Source organism: Erithacus rubecula, assembly GCF_903797595.1.
Source record: "Erithacus rubecula genome assembly, chromosome: 3".
NCBI classification, from domain to species: domain Eukaryota; kingdom Metazoa; phylum Chordata; class Aves; order Passeriformes; family Muscicapidae; genus Erithacus; species Erithacus rubecula.
In genome coordinates this window covers 48,143,632-48,150,647 of record NC_136689.1, presented here as the reverse complement: position 1 = coordinate 48,150,647, position 7,016 = coordinate 48,143,632, and positions in this window count along the sequence as shown.

The window sequence follows — 7,016 nt, the reverse complement described above, 5'->3', positions numbered from 1 at the left end:
AACACTTGGCCTTGAGAAACGTGTCACCTCAATTAACCTTTGACTGAAAGTAAGCTTTGACCTCATGTAAATTCTGGCTCCTGGCCTTGAGTAACATTTGAAATAAATTAGCCTTGGCCCTGTGACCTTGCAGAACCTTGTACCTTGAGTAATCTTTGTCCTGAAAGTGTTATAAATGGATATTTGGATATGTTCAATTGTGTCCAATTAATCAAACAAATTTAGTGGCAATTTATTAATAACAGCAGTTGTATATAAATGAATATAATCAAAGTATATTAGTTACATAAATTTAGGTAAATGCAAAATTTGGCAGTAATTTAGTATAATTGAGGTTCAAGGTTCAAATAAAGTATAAGCAAAACTGACCGGGGATATGGGTAGGGCCCTTCGTCTCACACCGTATCAAATCAGTCTAGCTGAAAGTCTCACTTATATACTGTTTAATAATACATATTAATATAAAATCTTCTAGAAAACTCCTCCTAGTTTCTATTCCTAAAATCTACATCACTATGTTGTGTTGTGCATGCTTCACCAGTGGTCCGGGCCTCTCAGCCTTTTGGGAGTCTTGTTTTCCAATGAAGGCTCTGGGTCTTCCTCAGTGTTCACTGTTTGACCTTGCAGATAGTACAGGTGCAATAAGCTTAGGATTATGTAATTAAATATATGTTTCCACAACAGGCCTTAGTCCAGTTCCAGTGCTTTGGAATCATCCCAGTTTGGCCCAATTCAAGGTTGAAAGTTTTATTTCTAGATGCTGTTTTTAGACCTATACCCTTACTATCCTTGCTCCCACCAAACATTTGGAGGATGAGTCCATCTACTTCATTTACCATTTCCTTTATCCTTTTTGCTTTATAGCAATTAAATACAATTTTTCTATTAATTATAAGGCAACAATTTTGCTAATATTGTTGCAATTTAATTAGCATGAATCACATCTATAACAAAATTACTTCTGACCCAGCATAACCTCTGTATTCTGGCCTCATGCAACCTATGAACTCCAGTGACCTTTCTCCTTGAGCAAGACCTTTCCTGTGATCTCAATTAACTAGTGTCCTGTGACAGAGGCTGGACTAATCTCATTCTGGAAATCTGCCATAGAAAGTAACCTTTGACATCAAGTAACTTCTGTCCTCTGACCTGAAGTAACCTGTGATCTCAAGTAATCATTGTCCCATGACACAGCCTGGCCCAGGCTCACTCTATAAGGATGCCTTTGAAATTGTTGGGGACAAGCAGCATTGTGTGATCCAGTTAGAAAGCACTGGACTGTTACACAAGCAATACGAGGGCAAATGGCTTCTTCTGCCATGGCTGAGCTCCAACTTCTCCTACCCCACCTCAGGCATGCTGCTATCAGTGGGAGACCCTTCTGGCTTCTATGTTGGCAGTGGGATTCTCTGTGGACCTACAGCCCTGGTGCCAGAGCAGACAACAGGAAGATTTGCATGTGGCATGTGAGTTAGTGTCCAGGTTTTGCTAATGATGGCTTCCACTAGAACAGAGAGGCTGCCTGAGGCAGGTAACTACTGTGTGTTTTGGCTGGTACAACATTTACAGGTTATTTAATCTGAGATTTGCCATTGGTCTGCCTGCTTTTCAGTGTTTGTCAGTAAGAGTGTACGTGGTGTGTGAGGCCGAGGTGTAAACTACCTTACATTTGGGGAGTTCACTGCATCACTGTCTGGTTGAGGGTGGACCTACCCAGCTCTTGTTTCTGTTATTTCTACTAAAAGATTTAAAATCTCCCCTCACGTGGTGGTACCTCTTACTTTTTGCTAGCTTTAACTTTTCTGAGCTGAATATACATCTGTGTATACACACACATACACACAATTTCTGAGTTGTAAGACAGAGCCAGCCCATGCTCTTTATATTCTCAGAAGATGAGCAGCATCACAGAGCTGCCTGCTGAGCCTGCAGCAGAGGGCAGACTAAAACCATGTAACTAACGTATCTTCGGGGTGAAAATATATGCGAAAAGAGATTTGAAGTTTGTTGGTGGAAGGATAGGCAAATAGTTTTTTAATTAAGCATCATCAAATTTAACTGCGTGTAGATACCATGAGGGCTCCTTTGTTAATGACCTGGAGCCTGAACTGTAAAACCAGCCAAATGCAGGGACAATTACATCAGCTGCCTGAATCCATGTTCCTGACCAGCAGCACACCATACTTGGAGCACTGTGCTGCCAAGGTGAAGGGATAGGTAAGATTTCAGGTCATCCTAAATGGCTTTATTGGCCTTCTGGACTTTAGTAGTTTTTGGGAATTTCCTACTTTTAGTGTGTGTACTTGGACAGTGTCTTTCTGCATGTACCCAGTGGGATTTAAGCTTTGCTGGTATGATGTCTGCTTACCTGGAGCAGTGCAAAATTAACTGATTAGCTGCTTAAACAGCTGCAGCAATGAGGTGAGTGTGGAACAAAGTGGAGGGTGGATGTCATCATGACCCATTCGAAGAGGAGGAGTAAAAAAAAGTGTTCTGTGCTGCTGGCAGGAGAAAAGTGTGTTGGCAGGTCTGTCACCATGGGGGCAGCTACAATTAATGCTAACAGTAAATGTTGCATCAGGATGATGAAAAACACTTAGAGAGGAAAGATGTCAAAGTGGAGGAGAGGAGAAAGGGCCAGGAGAAAATGGAAGGAAAATTGAGGGAGGGATAGCTAAAGATTGAGGAAACAGGAAGTAAAAATGAGTTTTGGAAGAGAAGAAGGCATGGAAGAAAGTCCCCAAGACTTTGACAACATGAATCATAGCATTTTAGGTGGTGCAAGGAAACGAGAATTCAAGCTGAAAGGACTGAAATATTAACTGAAGCAGAAGAAAAAATCAATGATGGCAAAGGGGTGGGGGGGGGGGGGGGGGGGGAAAGGAGCTTTAGCTATACAGTGAGAGAGTTCAGAAAAGAAATTTAAAGGTGAAGGAAACTATTTTCTTTTCCAGTGAGTCGGGAGAGCTGGATGAAAGCTGGGGGTTGATGATGGGCAGAGGAGGGAAGACAGAAGATGCAGCAGATCATGTGCATTTGACAATGCTAGTCCAAGCTGGCTGTAACAAGGATTTATGTCTCAGAAATTAGTAGGATAATCCATGGAGTGACCAATCTAAGGTGAGGAATCAAGGTAGGTGCTTATGTGCCAGTGTCCAGTGTTGGAGTTAAGAAGGGGTGATGTAAACCTGCAGCCTGTAAAGCAAATGAGAGACAGCAGGTCAAGGTATAAGAGCCTAACACCTGGTGGTAGACAGGAGTATCTCAAAGCAAACTGAGTTTCTTATTTAAGAAAGCTGAATTTCTTCTCTAATCAGCCTCTTGCAGTCATTAGTTATATTTCATTAGTGAAGGATCATTTCATATTTTATTAGTACATTTTTCCTTAGCCAGCGGCTTCCAGCAAGTATGAATTTCCATAAGCAGGAAAGGAATATGTAATCTACCACAGAAACAGATTTAGATCCAGATTAAAAGCACTTTCCTGGTGCCTTGCTTGTTTTCCAATGTTGTTATATGGCCCCATTGAAATACTTTTACATTTTACTTTGAAGTAAACAAAATTTTGCAGGGCACTTCCTATGCCCAATGTAGACAGAATATCTAACCAAGAGTGCCTGGCAGCTCCTTAGCACTAGATGGCATTAGATGAAAAGGCATAACACAAACCCTGATCACCCACCACCCACTGCACTGCTGTTAAATCTCTGCATCTCACCAGCATCATTGGCTCTGTGTGGAAAATTTTGAGATGCATTGTTAAGAGTCAAGATAAAGTTGATGCAAGCTGATGGTAGAGAAAGCTTCACTCTGCTACAGAAAGAGATTTTTCTAAAAATATTAGTGAAATTGGAGTTCTACCTGTAAGTCTCTAGGGGAAGAATGTTTTCAGAATTTTCATATCCCCCACATACACACACACTTTGGCTATGTTAAGCATGTGGCATTTCATCACATGGTTGTAAATGGGGCTTAACAATGGAGTCCCTCCAGCGCACCCTAATTTTTTGCAAAATAGCACATTGTGCCTTGTATTTTTAATTAAGGAACAGGAGCCCCTTAATAGGTTGTGTGAAATATTGATAGCAATGATGCACACTATCATTTAATAACCTTGCTAGTATAAAACACTTTTCCTAATCTCTGAAGAGGAGTCTTCCTCATCCCTTCTGAATGAGGGCTGCAATTTTGGATAGCTGTTTATGCTGTTGGGTAAGGGAAAGTGTCCTAAAAGTGATTATTGAAATTGTACTGGTTTATGTCATGATGAAGAGCTGATGGTAGGATCTTAAATACAACACACGCTCTAAGAGGCTGGTTATAGTAGAGTTTATACTCAGGGAGAATTTACCTGGACTAACTACTTGCCTCCTGTTGCTCCATGGTGTCTGTGTTTTGTGTGGCCTCTAGTCCACTGTGGAGAGGAGTGGGAGGGTATGGGCTGGAAGTTCAGGGTAATACAAGTAGAAACTTCCTGTGTTCTGGTGTACTTTCCTTGAGCTGTACTTGCTGGTTTTTGAGGTGGTCTAAGGAGATCTGCTCCCTGAATAGCTGCAATAATATTCATATCACATAGCACAGAAAATGACCAGGCATTTGTTCCACACTCGGTTGATTTTTTTTCTGTTACTCAATGTAACCTGCACACAGGTTACTGAATCTATCTGTGTATAGCAGAAGTTAAAGCCTCTGTTGAGAAGAGGATAATCCTCAAATACTGCTCAACAGTCATATAGAGTACTTTGAAAATGACTGTAGATGTAAATAGAGTTTTCATCTCCTAGAATGTCGATTAATACAGGTCACAGGGATTTTTATGCAACTAGTCTTGAACATGGATGATTTCTTAAAGTCTGTTCAAGATGAGGCTGATGAAGCTTTGTCACAAATAACTTACATGGTAAGCAAGTCCCTAAAGCTTCAGAATAAATGCAAATGCTCCAGCTTGCAAATGTCTCCTTCAAGCAGATCATTCTGCCTCCATATGTGCTCTGAGTGATACCTGTTGTGGGTAGCTTTGTTTTGCATTCTGTGAGTTAACACTGTGAATGGGGAGAACCAAATACAGACAGAAATTTACTATTGGAATGACCTTGACTTCTGGTTGAGAGCCGCAGAGTAAGGGCAAGAGCAAAACTGGGCTCTGTGGGAAAGCATCTGGTGTTTGTCTCTGCTGACAGCATCTACTATGGTGAGCAGAAAAATGGCTGGCAGCACTCATGGAGAGCAGACAGTGATTGGGAATTGTAGGGAAAAAAGACAAAGGTACAGGTTATACATTTCCATGCTCTTGCAGCCTACTAGGGTGCAGTCTTGTGTAACTTAGTTCTTGTAATTGGATTACCAGCTGTGACAGGGAAGCATAAAAACTGTAAATACAAAGGTATGCTAAAGGATTTAATATCTTCCTGAAATGAAGAATGTACTGATGGATGCTCACCTTTCCCCCTAAATTTACTTTGATGATCTGACCTTTCCTTTTTCTTGCGTATATAACTGTGAGAGGCAGCATGGTAGTTTGTTTTGGAGGAAAGAAGAGATGGTGCAAACTTAATTGCCTGCTTCATTTTATTTGGGTGCAGGTGACAGGGCATGGCACCTCAAGGGATGGACAAATCTTCATACAGATTTTCTTGAATTTTGACAGTTTCTAAGAAGGAGCCCTGAGTTCCAAACCCAAAAACAGATTTCCCACAGATCAGTGCCTTGTGACAGGCACTGTGGTATAATATTGAATACCCAAGAAAGTACTAGCTTTTCTACTGAAGCAGCTTCTGGAGATGTAGCAGTTACAAGGGTGGCTTTGTTCTCCTCCTGTGCAAATTTTCTACTATCTAGTGAGATTTCTTTGGCTGGAAAACTCACAAGATCACTTTTCACTTAGCTGAATGCTTCCACAAAACTCCTTCCATCTAACTACCCTCAGAACCTCACCTTTACTGGTGGGTTTGTTCAAGTTGCTGGAGGCCAGGAGAAGAATTCACAGAGGTACAGCAGTGTGTATGGATCCACTCACTCCCTTGCAGGATAGCATCACTGCACAAGTGCTGTTTCCATAGAAACAAGGATAAAAATACTGAATAATGGAAATTAGAAACTCATCTAACAAGTATTTTCTGTCCTGGACAAGGTTATTCTCATTTATATTCTCTGTTTGCATATGTTTTCAGAATTTTATTTTGTTTGGTTGGTACGCTTCTTCTCTTATATGCGAAGAATGACCCTCAGAAATAGCCCCTGTTGTTATTTCTACTGAAGAAAAATGCTGCATTGCATCACTATGTGCTGCTGAAGCAAGTCGATAAGATCAGAAATTCATGTTAAGGATTTTTCCCTGTGTTGGTTGCTCTCTGACCACATCCTGCAGAAAGCAGCCTCTGGGGCACTGCAGTAGGTAGCCCAAAGTAATCTGTGCATTCTTAGTCTTTGAATCAGGGACAAGAACTTGCTTCATGCCAGCACTGGGAGTATAAAAAAGGCACATTAGACACTGATTTATCTTTGCCCTGCAGCTCTCCCAAACGTGTTTGGGACAACTGGGCTCTGAGCCAGTGGTCTAATACTCACAATTGGCTGTGAGTGCCCTGTGTCCTGCCCCAAGCAAGTTGACACGGCCAAACAAAGCATTCAGAAGCTGCAAAAGTGTTCTTGCAACTTGCATATAAGCAAGGCTCTGCACTTTAGAAAAATCTTACATTTTATTTCATAAACATAGGCATCTGCTACTAATTAAAGTAGCAGCATATAATTATACCCTTTCTTATTAGCAGAGATAGAGTCTGACAGTTGCTTAGATACAAAATAAGCAACTACAGATTGTCTTCTGCACTTTAACAAGCACAGCGAGCTGGAACAATAGAATTGTAAACTTATTCTGTATTATCTTTGGTAAATGTGCCTGGGGAAAGTATGTTTAATCTCACTTGTAGCTCGTAATGTCAGCTATAAAGTTCTTTAGCTACCTCTCTGCTTTCCTCCACAAAATACCAACTGAACACTTTCTGTGGAAAGGGCAG